Source organism: Capsicum annuum, chromosome 3 (assembly GCF_002878395.1).
Source record: "Capsicum annuum cultivar UCD-10X-F1 chromosome 3, UCD10Xv1.1, whole genome shotgun sequence".
NCBI classification, from domain to species: Eukaryota; Viridiplantae; Streptophyta; class Magnoliopsida; order Solanales; family Solanaceae; genus Capsicum; species Capsicum annuum.
The window spans coordinates 248,094,856-248,111,579 of record NC_061113.1 but is presented as its reverse complement, the minus strand read 5'-3'; positions in this window follow the sequence as shown (position 1 = coordinate 248,111,579).

Sequence of the window (16,724 nt, the reverse complement as noted above, 5' to 3'; positions counted from 1 at the left end):
GATTTTGAGTTACTCGAAAATGGGTTCCGGTGGGTTTGGTAGCTGTTCCGGCGCCTACTTCGTCGGAACCTCATCGTTCTCTCTTGACTTCTGGGAGAATCCAATAGGGAGACGATAATCTTGTCGGAACAGTCCATTTTTGAACGTTTTCAAGTGCCCCCGTTTAGAAAATATTCTGCTTCGCCGGAATCCGACTTACTTCCGTCTGTTTTGGTCACTGTTATCTCACCAAAATTCAAGTCGTGTGGATTTTTTTAGTTTTCTACCAGATTTTTGAAGCTTTGGGTTCGTCTATTTTAGTGATTCGAGATCAAAACCAAACTTTGAGTTCATTAGTCGTTGTTCTGGATTCGGTTTTTGGTTCTCATGTCGAGGTTTGGTCCGTGTTTCTTCTTCGAAACTGCTTTTCGGATTTTTGGTATTGGGTTTTGTTCGAAGTCAGTTTAAGTCGAGGTTTCTAATCCACGAAGCTCCTCCGTTTGATTGAATGAAAGCGACATTAAGGTCCAATTTTTATCTCGTTCTCTATTAGTTTCTAATTGTTTGATATTTCATTTGTTAAATTCATTATGTGTGGATTCTTGTTTGTTGATGTTGATATATTTTGGTTCACCGTGAATGTTTGTTGATATCCACTTGTTGATTCTTCATCGAAATTGGTTAAATCATGTGGTCGAAAATGAAGTTGGGGGTGAGAGTTGGAAACTTGATAAAAATGTTGAATAGGATCAATTTTGGTTTATTGTAGTTTTTGTTAAATTCGAAACACGCATGAATATTGTTGGAACGCGACAGAATTATGATATGTTGAAATGAATAGGAAAAATAGGTTTTGGGTAGGCAAAATTTAGGACTCTTGGTGATTTGTTGAATGTGTGAATATTTGGTGATTGGTTCTTTGTATTTTTAGCGCATAAGGTTGAGAAATGTATTCATTTAATCGGGGAATGCCTTGAGGCCTTATGTACTTATTCACCGGGAAATTCTCCAAGGTATCTTGTACTCGGAGGATGCTCGTGACCAAGGTCTGAGGCATCGGGTAAAACCTGAGAGCATAGTTAGGATTAGTATAGGCTAGATAGGATTCATTTTCACATTTTTATTTATTTTGGGATTGTATAATTGGACTGAACAACATACTTTTATTCGTTTGGTTTGGTTTGTTGGTTTGATTGTTTATTGTGTTTTTGTGTGGTTTATACATTCGTAATGCCAAAATAGCCAATACACTCCACCAAGCGACCGTGGTCAAACCATGGGGCCAAGGGGTGCCTAACACCTTCCCCTCGGTCACAGAATTCCTTAGTCGGAATCTCTGTTCGCGGATCAGTTTATAGAGTCAAAATTATTTTGAAAAGGGTTTTCCAAAGGTGACTTGGCACACCGGATTATGCCAAGTGGCGACTTTGAGTTTTGAACAAAATGAATCCTTTTCAAAATAAATTTTCATCTTTTGATACTTTAATAATAAAAAACCTTTCGAAACTTAAAATCTTATCTTTTTGGAGTTATAAAAAGGGGTGTGACAGTTCTGGCGACTCTTCTGGGGACAATTTCAGAATCCGAGCTTTTTTTTTGGAGTCGTATCGGCCGCTTTTGGCATTACGAGTGTATAAGCATTGTTTGTGATTTTGTTTGTGTTTTCACTTTTGTGTATTTTCGTGCTCTTTGTTTAAAGTATTTATCCTATGTATTACCGCTTTTATATCTGACATCATGTGCATAACCCGAGTCATTCTTTCCGCAATAAGTCTCGGAGCCCACGTCGTGCGCACGAACTCTAGTTGAGTCACCTTTATTTTAAGGGGGGGGGGGCGTTGGATGTATGGAGTAAGTGGAAAGATAAGCAGTCACTATCGACCATATGCTCCCCCGAACAGCCTTGTTAGTGAACCCCAACGTAGGTCAGCCTTTAGGTCATGCTTACGTGCATCATATTGAAGACCTAGTAGGGCCCACTTGGCCCTTTGTAGAAGACTCACCTCTAAGGCATCCCTACGTGCTAAATGCTGCATCTTTGAGGGTAACGAGGTTATTTGACCAACTGGTTTGGTCAAAAACATGAGTTAGAGGCAAAGTGTGTAGGCAAGAAATTATTGAAAAAAAAAAGAAGAAAAAAGAGTGAAGAAAAAAAAAAGATTTGGTAGTTTTTAGGGTTCTTTATGGCTTTTGTTTTTCACAATTCAAAAATTAAAAAAAAAAAATGTTTTTTTACTTTTTGCACTCATTTCCCACAAAATCAAAAACGTTAAAAAATTTTCCTTTTATTTCTTTAGTAAGCATTCATAATTCGAAAACTCCAAAAATATTTTTTCCTTTCAATTGGTGCTTTGTACATTCTTATATAGTGAAAATGCCAAAAAGATTTTCCTTCATAATTGTTGGTGTCAGTTTTAGTTAAAGTGTCTAATTAAAAATCCAAAAAAAAGATTTTATTTGTTTGTCTTTGGTTGTGTCTTTCGGGAGTGAGATACGTAGGCAGCCTATTGTTGGTTCGGGGATCTTGTTTGAAAAATTCAAAAATATTTCTTCACTCTCCATTTAGAGTAGGCGTTTCATATACGTCTTTAAAAGAAAACTACAAAAAGATTTTTCATTTAATAGGTTCAAGTTTCGTTTTCATATGAAATTCAAAATAAAAAACCCAAAAAGATTTTCTTTGGTAATCATAGGTTTCATTTTGTATAGGGATGTTAAAGCCGAAGAATTCAAAAATATTTTCGTCATTTCTTTTGACAAATTTTTATTTTTCTTTTCTTTTTAAAGTTTCAAGAAAAAGAAAAAAGAAAGAAAAAGAGTTTAATCGGCCATTTTGGCAAGACTTCACGAACTACGCACACCTGATTCTCCTTTTTCGGGAGTGAGATACGTAAGCGCGCTTCTTGGGTTCGGTGATCTATTTAAGAAAAAAAAGAGGTTTTGAAAAACTGTTGAACTCTAACCATTTGCTATCTTTTATTCAGTTAGTTTAAGGTAGTTGGTTTGTGGCTTCCTGGCTGGTCCTCCACATCACACCAAATCCAAGGAAGAGTTAGTTGTGTCCAACAAGGATATAGAGAGTGACATCATGGATGAAACAAAGAGTCAGGAAATTGAGAGTTTAAAAGAAGAGAATTTGAGACTGAGACAACAAATGATGGAAATGTACCGAGCTTGGGCTAGTGGGCTGCCTCCACCTTCGTTCCCCACTTTTGTCCCTGCAAATACCTTGAGTCTTCCACCAAAATTGCTAAGTCAGTTTCTTACTGTTGTTGATACATCACAGCATGCCGTAGAATCTATTTCACGTCAAATGCACCCCAATGCTTCCACCTATCATTCTTTAGCTCCTCAGTATAAGCCTACCACATTCATAGCACCACATACCATCTGTGTTTTTATTGCTCAACCTTCTACTGAGGCTTCCACATTGCCTATCAATCCAACAGTTGTGCTGCCCCAATCTGCTAGTGGACCCATGTTCAAGGCTTTTGATAATCATTGCTATACTCTTGAGCCTACAGTTAAGTTAAGAGGAATGCCAAAATTTCTTACCAAGAAGCCTAGCATACCAGAAAAATCAGAGAAAATGGTGGGGAAAGTGAAGAGTGTAGAAAATGATATGGAAAGTTTCCTGGGATTTGTGGGTAAAGAAGATATTTTGTATAAAGACTGGGGTATGTCTTCAAGTATCAACCTTCTTCAAAGCTTTGAGATATCAAAATTTAAGGAACATGATGGGAAGAAGGATTCTGTTAAATATTTAGGACGGTATTGCAATCAATCCAGGGAAACTGAAGAAAAGAAGAAGGTAAACACACCTATTGTTGTGCCAGTGCCAAAGCAGAGTTTGAGAGTCCAACTCACCAATACTGTCAGCCTCAATCCCGAGCTTACATATCAAATCCACTTACTCATCTGCAACAAGGTGCATCTTTGGAAAATACAAGGAGTTTCATTCAACTTTCTCAATGTCCTTTGAATAATGCACAATTGTTTACCCATCCGTCTTCTTATCCACAATGGTATGCACCTGTCCCTCAACATCATCCTCAACCCCCATAAATTTATCAAGGAACCTCTAAATTCACGTTTCATCCAAGGCCAGAGTTCGCAATGATGAGGAAGAAAAAGGATAATTTTACTCCCATTGGAGAGTCGTATGCAAGTTTATTCCAGACATTGGTACAGCAGGGCATGATCACTCCTCTCCTTGGGTATACTCTTGACCCACATTCAAGAAGTTTTGATCCTAATGTACGATGTACATATCATTCCGATATTCAGGGTCACAGTATTGAAGATTGTCGCGCTTTGAAAAGAGAAATTGAAAAGATGATTCAAGATAAATCAATCATGGTGCAGAACATTGATAGTGAGGAAAACTCTAGTCATGCTGATATGCAAACCAGTGGCTAAGATGTCAGGCTGAGCAATTGAGAAGTCACCCCTCTCCTTAGTAGGAAGGGGTTTGGTAGTTTGTTTTGTTTTATTTTCTGTTCTCCAAATTATTTCAGGGTTGTAGTTCGGGATCTGTCTTGTTTTGTCCTTTTGTTGTTTATGTTCAAACCCTTCTATCTTTTGTTTTGACTAAATGAAGTGTCTCATTTTCTTTTGTGTTTTAAATATGTGTTGTTTGTTTGTTTTCTTTATATAGTACATTTTGTGTTAACTCTAGTGATATGACATGCTAGTGAAATTTTCAGCCAGATCTTAAAATCCAGTTTAAGCATGAACATTGAATCAGAGGGTTAAAGTTAGAAAAAGAGAGCATATGAGAAAATAGTTAGAGTGTTGAGACATTTGGTGACAAGTTAAGGCAATTATTTTGAGAATCACAAGAACAACTTGGCCATCGATCGAAAGGCAGGTCCCAATTAGGTCAAATAGTGGACGTGTGATTGCTATATCAAGAGAAACAAGAAGATAAGCAGCTCCACGAAAGCATGAGTCATTTGTTGTGAGGAATGTACAACCAAGGTGGAGTTTACAGAAGAAGTAGTGACACACAGACTCAATTTGCTTAAAAATATGTCGCAAATGATCTTTATCTCTCACTTCCAATTGCTTGTTTTGTACTTGCATTCTCAAGGATTGATATGATGAAGGCATTTCATTCTGCTATCCAAACATTGTGTCATCCTTTGTTTACCCCATTTGAGCCTTAGTGTTATTTTCTTTCATACCTCTCTTTTGAAATCAAGATAGAGTAAGCAAAGTTCAAAGAATAGTGTCGAGTAAAAAGATAAAGTCAAAAAACTACAGAAAAGAGACAAAAATATTTCCAAAAAAAGAGTGTCAAGAAAAATAGAGTCAGAAAAAAAGAGAAAAAAAGTCAATAAAAGAGAAAAACAAAGAAATCAGAATCAAGCAACGGAACAAGCTGTCAGAACTACGCATGACCCGATTCTCCTCTCTCAGGGGTGAGATACGTAGGCTGCCCTACTAAGGGCTCGGTCCAACCAAATAAACAATTTAGAATCACCCAGTCAAAAGAAACTGGGGCATGAGTTAATCCTCATTGTTTGAGTCGATTCCAAAAGTTGTAAGTCCTAACCCACTGCAAGTGTCGTTTAGGCCTCACGCCATTCTTTCTTTCTAACCCTATCCTAAAGCCAAGTTACAACCAAAGAAAGACCTTTAGATCAATATTTAGGGATGTTAAGGTAAAACATTCAAGGGATATGATGATGTATTTGGGGAACTACCTGTCTTCATCAGCACAAGAAATCAAGAGAGAAATAAAAATGAGAGAGTCTTATTGGTGAAAACCCTCACGGGCACCGTAAGGCTATAGTAAGTTGAGAGAGATAAAAAATGAGAGAGTCTTATTGGTGAAAACCCTCACGGGCACCGTGAGATGATTGTGAGTTGGGAGAAATGAGAATAAGAGAGTCTCATTAGTAAAAACCCTCATAGACATCATAAGATAATGGTGAGCTGAGGAAAAGACCCTTCAAGGCGTCACTAGCTGAATGAGGTCTGAATGCAATTGGACTAAGAGAGCAACTCAGTTTCAATGCCATTAACTCAACAATAATTGGTAGAAAGTTTGGATGGAAAGATCAGGTAGCTTAATCCAAAATGCATGGCATAATCATTAGAGTTGACTGTCTTGTCCAGAAAAAGTTTTCATTTCTTTGTTTCAAATGGGGACACTCATCGTCTTTTCTTTCTTCTCTTTATTTTTATTTTGTTTTCTTGAGTCAATTATCCAAATAAAAGTCATTGTCATTTTTCTCTTGTCTTTGAGTCAAGTTAGTGTCAAAACAAGTGAGAAAAGATTTCAAAACTGGCTACCAGCTTCTTTAATTGCACAAAGCAAGACAAAAGCTAGCACATGAAAAAGACATGATTGTGAGCCCAAAAAAAAGCATGCAGGAAGTTTTGTCAACAGAGAAGTCGGGGAACTCATGGAAAGACCAAGGTTCAAAGGGTTTATTTGAGAAACACGACAAAGCAGAAATATTGTGTTTGTTTCAGAGTCACTCTTAATAAGCTGAGTTTGAGTCAATGATACAGTAAGTCAATGACATATGCTAATGGTTGGAAGCAAAGCTAAATGTCACGGGGGCAAGAGCAATTGCCTCAAAAGCCAAAGCCACAAACTAGCCACCATGTTTTTAAACTCACATGTTTTCTTTGTATGTAATAGGAATACATGTTGCATTCAGATCAAGGATTTTAGAGCCTAAACATCAAAGGACATAATTTCTCACCTCAACAAATGCAAGAGACAAGGTTGCTGCACAGGTTTGGTAATCAAAACCGTGGTAAAACTCATAATTCAAGATCTCTAGGAGACGCACTTCCTTGTTTTGGTAATTCAAGCAACATTGTTTTGAAACACACTTCCTTGATTGGTAAGGAGACGCACTTCATTGTTTTGATAATTCAAATAACATTGATAAGGAAACACACTTCCTTGATTGGGTAATTCGAATTTTTCTTCTTAGGTAATGCACTTCCTAACTTAAGTCTTGATTCCTAGAAGACGTACCTTTTAGTCGAGTCATTCACCTTGACTCCTAGAAGACGTATCTTTTAGTAGAGTCATCCCCTTTGATTCCTATAAGACGTATCTTTTAGTCGAGGCATCCCCTTTGATTCCTATAAGACGTACCTTTTAGTTGAGTGATCCCCTTTGATTCCTATAAGACGTACCTTTTAGTCGAATCATCCCCTTTGATTCCTATAAGACGTACCTTTTAGTCGAGTCATTCCTGTTGATTCCTATAAGACGTACCTTTTAGTCGATTCATCCCTTTTGTTTCTATAAGACGTACCTTTTAGTCGAGTCATCCTCATTGATTCCTATAAGACGTACCTTTTAGACGAGTCATTCCTATTGGTTCCTATCAGACGTACCTTTTAGTCGAGTCATCCCCTTTGATTCCTATAAGACGTGCCTTTTAGTCGAGTCATACCTTTGATTCCTATAAGACATGCCTTTTAGTCGAGTCATTCCTTTGATTCCTATAAGACGTACCTTTTAGTCGAGTCATTTCCCTTGACCCCTATAAGACGTACCTTTTTAGTCGAGTCTTTCCTATTGATTCCTTTAAGATGTACCTTTTAGTCGAGTCATCCCCTTTGATTCCTATAAGACGTACCTTTTAGTAAAGTCAATCCCTTTGATTCCTATAAGACGTACCTTTTAGTTGAGTCATTCCAATTAACTCATAGAAAATGCATTTCTTTATTTGGGATAGTTTTTTTTTCATTTTTGATGTGATTTCAGGAGCATGCCCAAAGCACAGGGCGAATAAATGGAAAACCAAGCAACAAGGTGAAGAAATTGAAAGTAAAACAGATTGAAAAATAGCAAGTCAGGAGCTCGCCTAGAGAACAGGGTGAAGAAATTGAAAGGCAATCAACAAGTTAAAGAAATAGCAAGTCAGGAGCCCGCCTGAAGAATAGGGTGATGAAACTCAAGTCAAGAGTCCAAAAGAAGCTGTATAGATAGGATTTTTGTAATTTCATTTATGCTTTAACTTGTAATTTTCATTTATTAATGTAATGACAGAGCCGTGGACCGAAACCTCGAGGGAACCTCACTCGACTCTCCAACTCGGTATAGTCCATCTCTTTTCAATCCTTTGAGATACCTGTCACTCGATTCCCTCATAACTTGGGTAGGTAGGATGTCCTAAGTCAAGACCCAGTTGTCCTTCTTTCTTTTGTTTCTTCCTTTAAATAACGGTTGGGACAAAATTCTGTCTTGTTGTCTACTTCTTTGTCTGAAAACACTACATGTTTACATTCGAAGGGGGCATGCTGTAGACACCTAATTTTGTCCCTCCCAAGTCCAATTATATTCATTTTTACCTCACTTCATCATACACCCTTACCCACGTGATTATACCCTCCATAAAATGACAAAAATAACAACCCTTAACAAATTTTATCTCGTTTGGATCCTATCCTAACAAACTTTATCCTTACACTCTACCTACCCATGTGACCTTACCCCCTACCCCATATTTATTTTTCTTTCTAACAAACTTTCTAAAAGGAAACAAAGGGAGGGGTCCACAAGGATAAACAGAAAAGGCATATACATACACCCTATACATAATACATTAACAACAAAAAGAAGGGGGACCCACAGGGTACATCGAACAAAGAAAGGACCCATTTTGTCATCATCCTCAGAATATAGCATCAAAATTAGAAAAAGGGGCGATCATCTTCTTCACTAGAAAATTCACAAAAATATACCCACACAATCTCTCTTCACACATTCTCCACTGAACACATATACACTCACGGAATATTCAAAAAGAACAAATGAAAAAAATGGAGTAGATTGAAAAGGGGGGTCTCCGTCGTCACGAACCTTCTCCATCAGTTTTCCATTTTGAATCCATACACCTTTGCACATACCCACGGCCATGGACGAGCCTCACTGAAGCTCCCACTAAAATAAAATTGACAAAGAACGAACCAATCTCACCAGTCACATATCAATCGCACGCACACCACATAGAGATATGGAGAGCTGACGGAGAGATTTGAGAGAGAGAGAGAGGGATTCAAGGTCGAGATCTGTAATGTAGAAAAAAACGGGGTTGATTCTGGGTTACTCGAAAATGGGTTCCGATGGGTTTGGTAGCTGTTCCGGCGACTACTTCACCGAAACCTCATCGTTCTCTCTTGACTTCTGGGCGAATCCAATAGGGAGACGATAATATCGCCGGAACAGTCCATTTTTGAACGTTTTCAAGCTCCCCCGTTTAGGAAATATTTTGCTTCGTCGGAATTCGACTTACTTCCGTCTGTTTTGGTCACTGTTATCTCACCGGAATTCAAGTCGTGTGGATTTTTTTAGTTTTCTACCAGATTTTTGAAGCTTTGGGTTCGTCTATTTTAGTGATTCGAGATCAAAATCGAACTTTGAGTCCATTAGTTGTCGTTCTGGGTTCGGTTTTTGGTTCTCGTGTCGAGGTTTGGTTCGTGTTTCTTCTTCGAAACTGCTTTTCGGATTTTTGGTATTGGGTTTTGTTCGAAGTCGGTTTAAGTCGAGGTTTCGAATCCACGAAGCTCCTCCGTTTGATTGAATGAAAGCGACATTAAGGTCCAATTTTCATCTCGTTCTCTATTAGTTTCTAATTGTTTGATATTTCTTTTGTTAAATTCATTATGTGTGGATTCTTGTTTGTTGATGTTGATATATTTTGGTTCACCGTGAATGTTTGTTGATATCCACTTGTTGATTCTTCATCAAAATTGGTTAAATCATGTGGTCGAAAATAAAGTTGGGAGGTGAGAGTTGGAAACTTGATAAAAATGGTTGAATAGGATCAATTTTGATTTATTGTAGTTTTTGTTAAATTCGAAACACGCATAAATGTTGTTGGAACGCGACAGAATTATGATATGTTGGAATGAATAGGTAAAATAGGTTTTGGGTAGGCAAAATTTAGGACTCTTGGTGATTTGTTGAATATGTGAATATTTGGTGATTGGTTCTTTCTATTTTTAGCGCACAAGGTTGAGAAATGTATTCATTTAATAGGGGAATGCCCTGAGGCCTTATGTACTTATTCACCGGAAAATGCCCCGAGGTATCTTGTACTCGGAGGATGCTCGTGATCAAGGCCCAAGGCATCGTGTAAAACCTGAGAGCATAGTTAGGATTAGTATAGGCTAGATAGGATTCATTTTCTCATTTTTATTTATTTTGGGATTGTATAATTGGACTGAACACTATACTTTTATTCATTTTGTTTGGTTTGTTGGTTTGATTTTTTTATGTGTTTTTGTGTGGTTTATACATTCGTAATGCCAAAATAGCCAATACACTCCACCAAGCGACCGTGGCCAAACCACGGGGACAAGGGGTGCCTAACACCTTCCCCTCGGTCAATAGAATTCCTTAGTCGGAATCTCTATTCGCGGATCAGTTTATAGAGTCAAAATTGTTTTGAAAAGGGTTTTTCAAAGGTGACTTGGCACACCGGATTATGCCAAGTGGCGACTCTGAGTTTTGAACAAAATGAATCCTTTTCAAAATAAATTTTCATCTTTTGTCACTTTAATAATGAAAACTCTTTCGAAACTTAAAATCTAATCTTTTTGGAGTTAGAAAAAGGGGTGTGACAGTGGTAAACAAAGGTTGTCTTCAAAAGTTATTCAAATTATATCATTTTATTTTTTATAAGACAATTTGACTTATTTTTAAGCTAAATTATGTTATATTAATTCAATAAAATTAGAAATTAGATATTCGAAACTATATGAAAAATAAATATCATAAAATGCAATGATTATATTAACATAATAATATTTTTTTCTTAAAAAAATTAATTAAAGTTCATATAATTTGATCCTCTAAAGCGAAATGTGACAAATATTTTAAGATGAAGAAGAAAATAATTTAATAAAACCAAGAAAAAGATTCAACCAATTAGAAATGTTCATGTGGGAAGTCTTAATGGAGAATTATGACAAAACAATGTCACATGTAAGATTTTCATATCATGAATTTTAATGTAAAGAAGACCAAAACTTTATTCTCTCTTTTATATCTATATCTATATCTATAATAATATATTAAAAGTGAGAAAATTCTTAGAAAAATGATTTGAACTTATTGTCCTTTATTAAAATACTTTACAATAGACAAAATTGTCTTTACACCTATTTTACTTTAAGTATTATATTATTATTTTTATAATGTTTAATTAAGGAATCCTAAATTATATATTAAAAGAAAATATATTTAAAAAATTATAAAATCCTAAAATAAATAGTAAGAGAAGAATAAATGATAAAATATAAAAGAAAAAGTTTCTCAATTTACTCACAAGAAATAATAGAACTTTTGTAATGTGTATATATAGTAAAAACCTTTTTTATATAATAAAAAGTATTGACTTGTTTCCAATTATTAGGCACACGAATCCACATTATATAACCATATTGTATATTAGTCACTTTGATTTGCATAAGTACAATATTCAATACTATATATGGAAAGTTCATAATAGGCTTAAGCAACGTAATTATTGCAATTCCAATATAGAAATTAAGTTTTTCAACAAGAAAAATTTATTCATAATATTTATAATTTTGAAGTTAATTAAAATTTTGATTATTAATATTTTTGTTGAATTAGGTAGGAAATCCTAATAATTATGAACAACTTTATTTATTAAAATTTACCTTAAATAAATTATTTTCCCCAATTAAACTATATAACATAATTATAAAACCTTTTTAATCTCAATTTTCTCATAAACTGGTTCACATATTTCTCAATCCTCATAAACAATTAAGAGATGCCGCGAAGAAGAAGCAAAATATGGGTAGGGAAGAAGAATATTATTGATTTGAGAGAAAAAGTTATGGTATTCAAAGCAAACTTCATGATGAACTTTGAACATCATATCATAATAAAAATAACCAGGATTCAAAGAAAATTAATGAAGAAACTTTGAAAGAACTTGAGTTTTTCATGGAGATGAGTCGATTTGTATAACTAATTAACTATTTAAATAAAGGTTGTAGGCAAATGTTTGATCGAGCTTTGCGAAAGTTTTGTGTAAAGGTTAGATTTTTTTTTTTTTGTAAGCATGATTAGTAGTATTACACATTAAAACAGCACAGGGAGGTGCCGAGAGGCACTATTAGGAATACCTAAAGGTTAGGTTTAAAATCACATTGTTCTGAAATTTTGATTATCGTATTATTTTATTGTATTTTTATTTTTATTTTTGTTGATGAATGTCCGATTAGATTTTAATTTTTTTTGTGTAAAGATAAGATATTTACTATTATGTTTTGAAAGTTATATTGCATATATTGAATTTAGAAAGACAATAAATAAACTACTGTAAAAGATATTATAATTAAACAAGCTTTTATTAGAATTTGTAAATCTATATTTAATAAAACTTGGTTATATATCCATATCTATAATCTATATCTATAATCTATATCTATATCTATATTTATATCTATAGTATATTAAAAGTGTGAACACCCTTAGAAAAGTGATTTGAACTTTTTGCCCTTAATTAAAAGTCTTTTTTTTAGACAGAATCGTCTTTTCATTATTTTTCTCAAATTATTATTTAGTTATTATTAATATTAGAACTTTGAAATTAATTAAAATCCTTATTGAGTCAGGAAAGAAAGTTTAAATCAATTCAAAGCTTACCCTATATGTAATTTATTAATAAATTAAATAAATAAAAAACAATATTGATTTGAATTGAAAAGAATAGAAAAAAAAAATGTCCAAAGCAAAAAAAAAAAAAAGAACAAAAAAAGGAAAATACATAAATGAAAAGAAAGCTAAATTGAATTAAAAAGGAACAAAGAAAACGTGTAGACGAAAAAGGGAAAAAAAAACAGAAGAAGAAAGAAAAAAGAAAAACCAAACAGAACATGGAAATAAAAAAATCACAAAGGCTAATTTATTATATTAAATAAATACAAACTGAATTGACAAAGAAGGAAAGTAAACTAAACCTAAAATTTCTTGTAAATTGAGAATTCTTCCTTTCTACAATAATACGTCGACAATATAGTTCTCAAATATTTTTTTTCTTTATTATCGTTGTTCATAAATTTGATTGTGATTTATGGTATGTCTTCTAATATTTTTGTTTTGGATGTTTACAATCTTGATAATATTTATGATTAAAGAAATAAATTTGCTTGTGATTTGAGGTAGTTTTCTAAAATTTTAATTAGTATGTTTTTGAAGTTTAGAACAAATCATCATGTATTCGTGATAGACAATTGCTAATTGAGAAGTTTTTAGTGAAATATTAACAGTATTTATGATTGAAGAGACAATTTTTCTTGTAATTTGAGGTAAGTTTTCTAAAATTTTAATATATTTTTTATGTTATAAAAATAAATTATCATGCATTTTTGTTAGACTTTTACTAATTGAGAAATTCTCTTTAATGATTTTTGTATGTTCTTGAAGTTTAAATAATAAATTATCATCTATTCTGAATAGGTAATTGATAACTGAGATGTTTTTTTGTGATTTTTTTATAATGACTTATGTATAATAAATAATTTGAAATTGACTTATTTATAACCTTTATCAAATTCTTTGGATTATATTTCGTAATAAAAAAATTGTCTAGCCACTCTAGTTGTATACAAATTTCTTTTTTTTTTCTTTTATCCACGTGAGATAATATTAGGATATTTAGTTAAATTAACAATCTAGCTTTTAGAAAAGTACTAACTGAATTGAATTCTAATGATATCAAATAATTTTATTCAAAAATAAGATTAAAAAAAGTGAAAGTAGAATTTTAATCCAATGACTATATATTTATAGTGTAATAGACATGTTTATTTATTAATCAAGATATATTTATAGTTTACACGTCGTATATGAATTTACAGATGGTAGATGAATTTACATGTGGTAGATGAATTTATATGTGGTAGATGAATGTCGGTCGGCTTTGAGAAAATTTTTAGATAAAGGTTAGGTTTAATTGTATTGTATTTATATCTCTGTTTTGAGAATTTTTTCGTGTAAAAGTTAAGTTTAGTTGTATTATTTTGATAGGGTCAAATCATTTTCCTCCCCAACTTTGTCTTAAAAATCAAACTACCCCCTCAACTTTGAACAATAATCATACTCCCCCTTTATCCTAATTGACTTTTTAAAATTCCTATTTTACCCTTTATCATCAATTGTTTTATTCTTTTTTTTTTAACTTCTTTAAAATCATCATATTTTCATTAAAAAAAAAATCATATAACAAAATTTTTATAAAAACATAAACATTATCTTCTAGGAAAAAAGTAAGAAATACTAATTAAGTATATAAGCTAATGATGATCTTTATGAAGTAAATTAACATGATAAGAAAATTAGTTTTATTAATAATAACCAAAACTATAATATTTATTTTACAAGTGAAAATAATAAGTAATACTAATTTTATAAACATATTTAAATGCAAAAAAATACAAACAATAAATGAAAGCAATAAGCCTCTAGTACCACCCCAAACTATGGCCAAAGTTGTTACGACACACTCCAACTTCACAGGGGTCCTACTATCCCCTGAACTCAAATTTAGCGTATTTTTGTCATTTTTTGTGTTAATGTGACACCTTTATTACATAAAATGTAGCTCACATCAAAGGTGTCACGCCATCTAAAATGATTGACAAAAGGTATTACGTTAGCTAAAAAGATTGACAAAAATACGCTAAAATTTAGTTTAAGGGGTAATAGGACCCCCGTGAAGTTAACGTGTATTGTAATAAATTTGGTCATAGTTCGGGGGTACTAGATGTTTTTCTCGAATAAAAATAAGGTCAAATTTTAAAGATTATATTTATTATATAAATTATAAAATATGTAATACTCTATTAATGACAATCACAACTTACTTACTGATATAGATAATAGATAATATCGTTTCTTATCACTTGATTCTTATACTAAAAATAAATATTTTAATTTATTTGCTCAATTTGTGAAATCAAAAGAATTGTATTATGTTTTCTTTCTACCCTTTAGTGTTAAATAACTATATAAAGTAACAGTATAGATAAATTTAAAGTTTCAAATTATCATTAATAAGGTTAATTTAATAAAATATACCTCTAAGTAAAATTTTTTTAAGGATTGTGTTATATCAATAAAAAGTTAAGTAATATGAAACGAATTTAGTAAGAGAGTGATAAAACATGAAAATATACGCACATGCATGTACATACATATGTATATATACACACTTAGGGGTGGGTTGTTTGGAAACAAGTTATTCCGAAATTAGTTATCACAAAATAAGTTGTACTAACATGTATGTGTGATAACTTATCTCATCACTGTGGTATAAATGGTGTGACAAATAATTTTGAGACTACCTAATAAGTCTAATTAAACGCAGGATAAATAATCACGAACTTTATCTCTGAATTATTATAATTATTCCTCACACCAAACGACTCTTTAATACATATAATACTAAAATAACGATCTTAAAAATTAACATTGAATTTTGGGATAAATTTATTAAGAAAATATTAATTTGCTTATAAAGTTAATAAAATTAAATAAAATGCTACAAATATCCATGTTAAAAAAATATTCATTACATATAATATAAAAAAATATTACATAAATATAGGATTAAAATTATAAGGACAAAATGGACATTGCATGGGATAAAAGGGGGAATATGATTAGTGTTCAATGTTGAGGCGGGAGTTTGATTTTTTAATCAAAGTTGGGGGGTGAAAATGATTTTCACCCTATTTTGATATCTTTATTATTGTATTATTTTAATATAGTTCGCAGGTGGTAGATGAATGTCAGACGACTTTGAGAAAATTTTTGTGTAAAGGTTAGATTTAATTATATTATTTTGATGTCTCTATCATCGTATTATTTTGTTGCAGTTTATAGATGGTAGATAAATGTCGATTGGTTTTGGCAATTTTTTTTTTGTTAAAGGTTAGATTTAATTAATAGGGAGAGAGAGTAAAGTAATTAAAAAAATGAGAGAGTGTATAATTACTTCCAAAAGGATTGGTATTTATGTTATTTATACTAAAAAGTATGCGGTGCAATCCATGTTTGTGGGCCTAGTATTTATTTGTACGCATGTATTATTATGGAAAAATTTCAGAAATAACAACTCTGTAGCCTTAATTATGACTTTTATAGCAACAGTTTCATAATTACGAAAAATAGCAAATTGTATTTGTGTTTAAATAAATGTTGCTACATAAATACATAAATACATATACAAATATATATGTATTACTCATAAATACATATGCACAACTGAAAAATACATATTCTTCTATTACTATGAAGTAGGTAAAATATTGCTACTTTTACTATAAGTTGTAATTTTGAAAAAGTGTTGCTATTTATTGTAATTATAGTTTTAAAGATGCTAGTTTCTGTGATTTTTCTTATTATATAAGTACGTTTAGTGGGCTGTTTCAGATATTTTTATACAAACAGAAAATTGAGACTATTGTAAGTACTTATTATATAAGTACCTTGTATTCCTCTGAATTTCATCTAGCTCTGCTCGTGATTTTTCCGTTAAGAGTTTTCACATAAAATCTCTATATTATTATTATTATTATTTTATTTATGATTTGCTTATTCTGTCCGAGATCATAACAGTACATTCGAATTCCTTTCTTGTTTTTTCTTCCCTCGTTCTCAATTTCTTTTGAAAGTAAAAAAAGGAAAAGTCCTTTAGTCCACAATTTTTTTGTCACAATAGAAA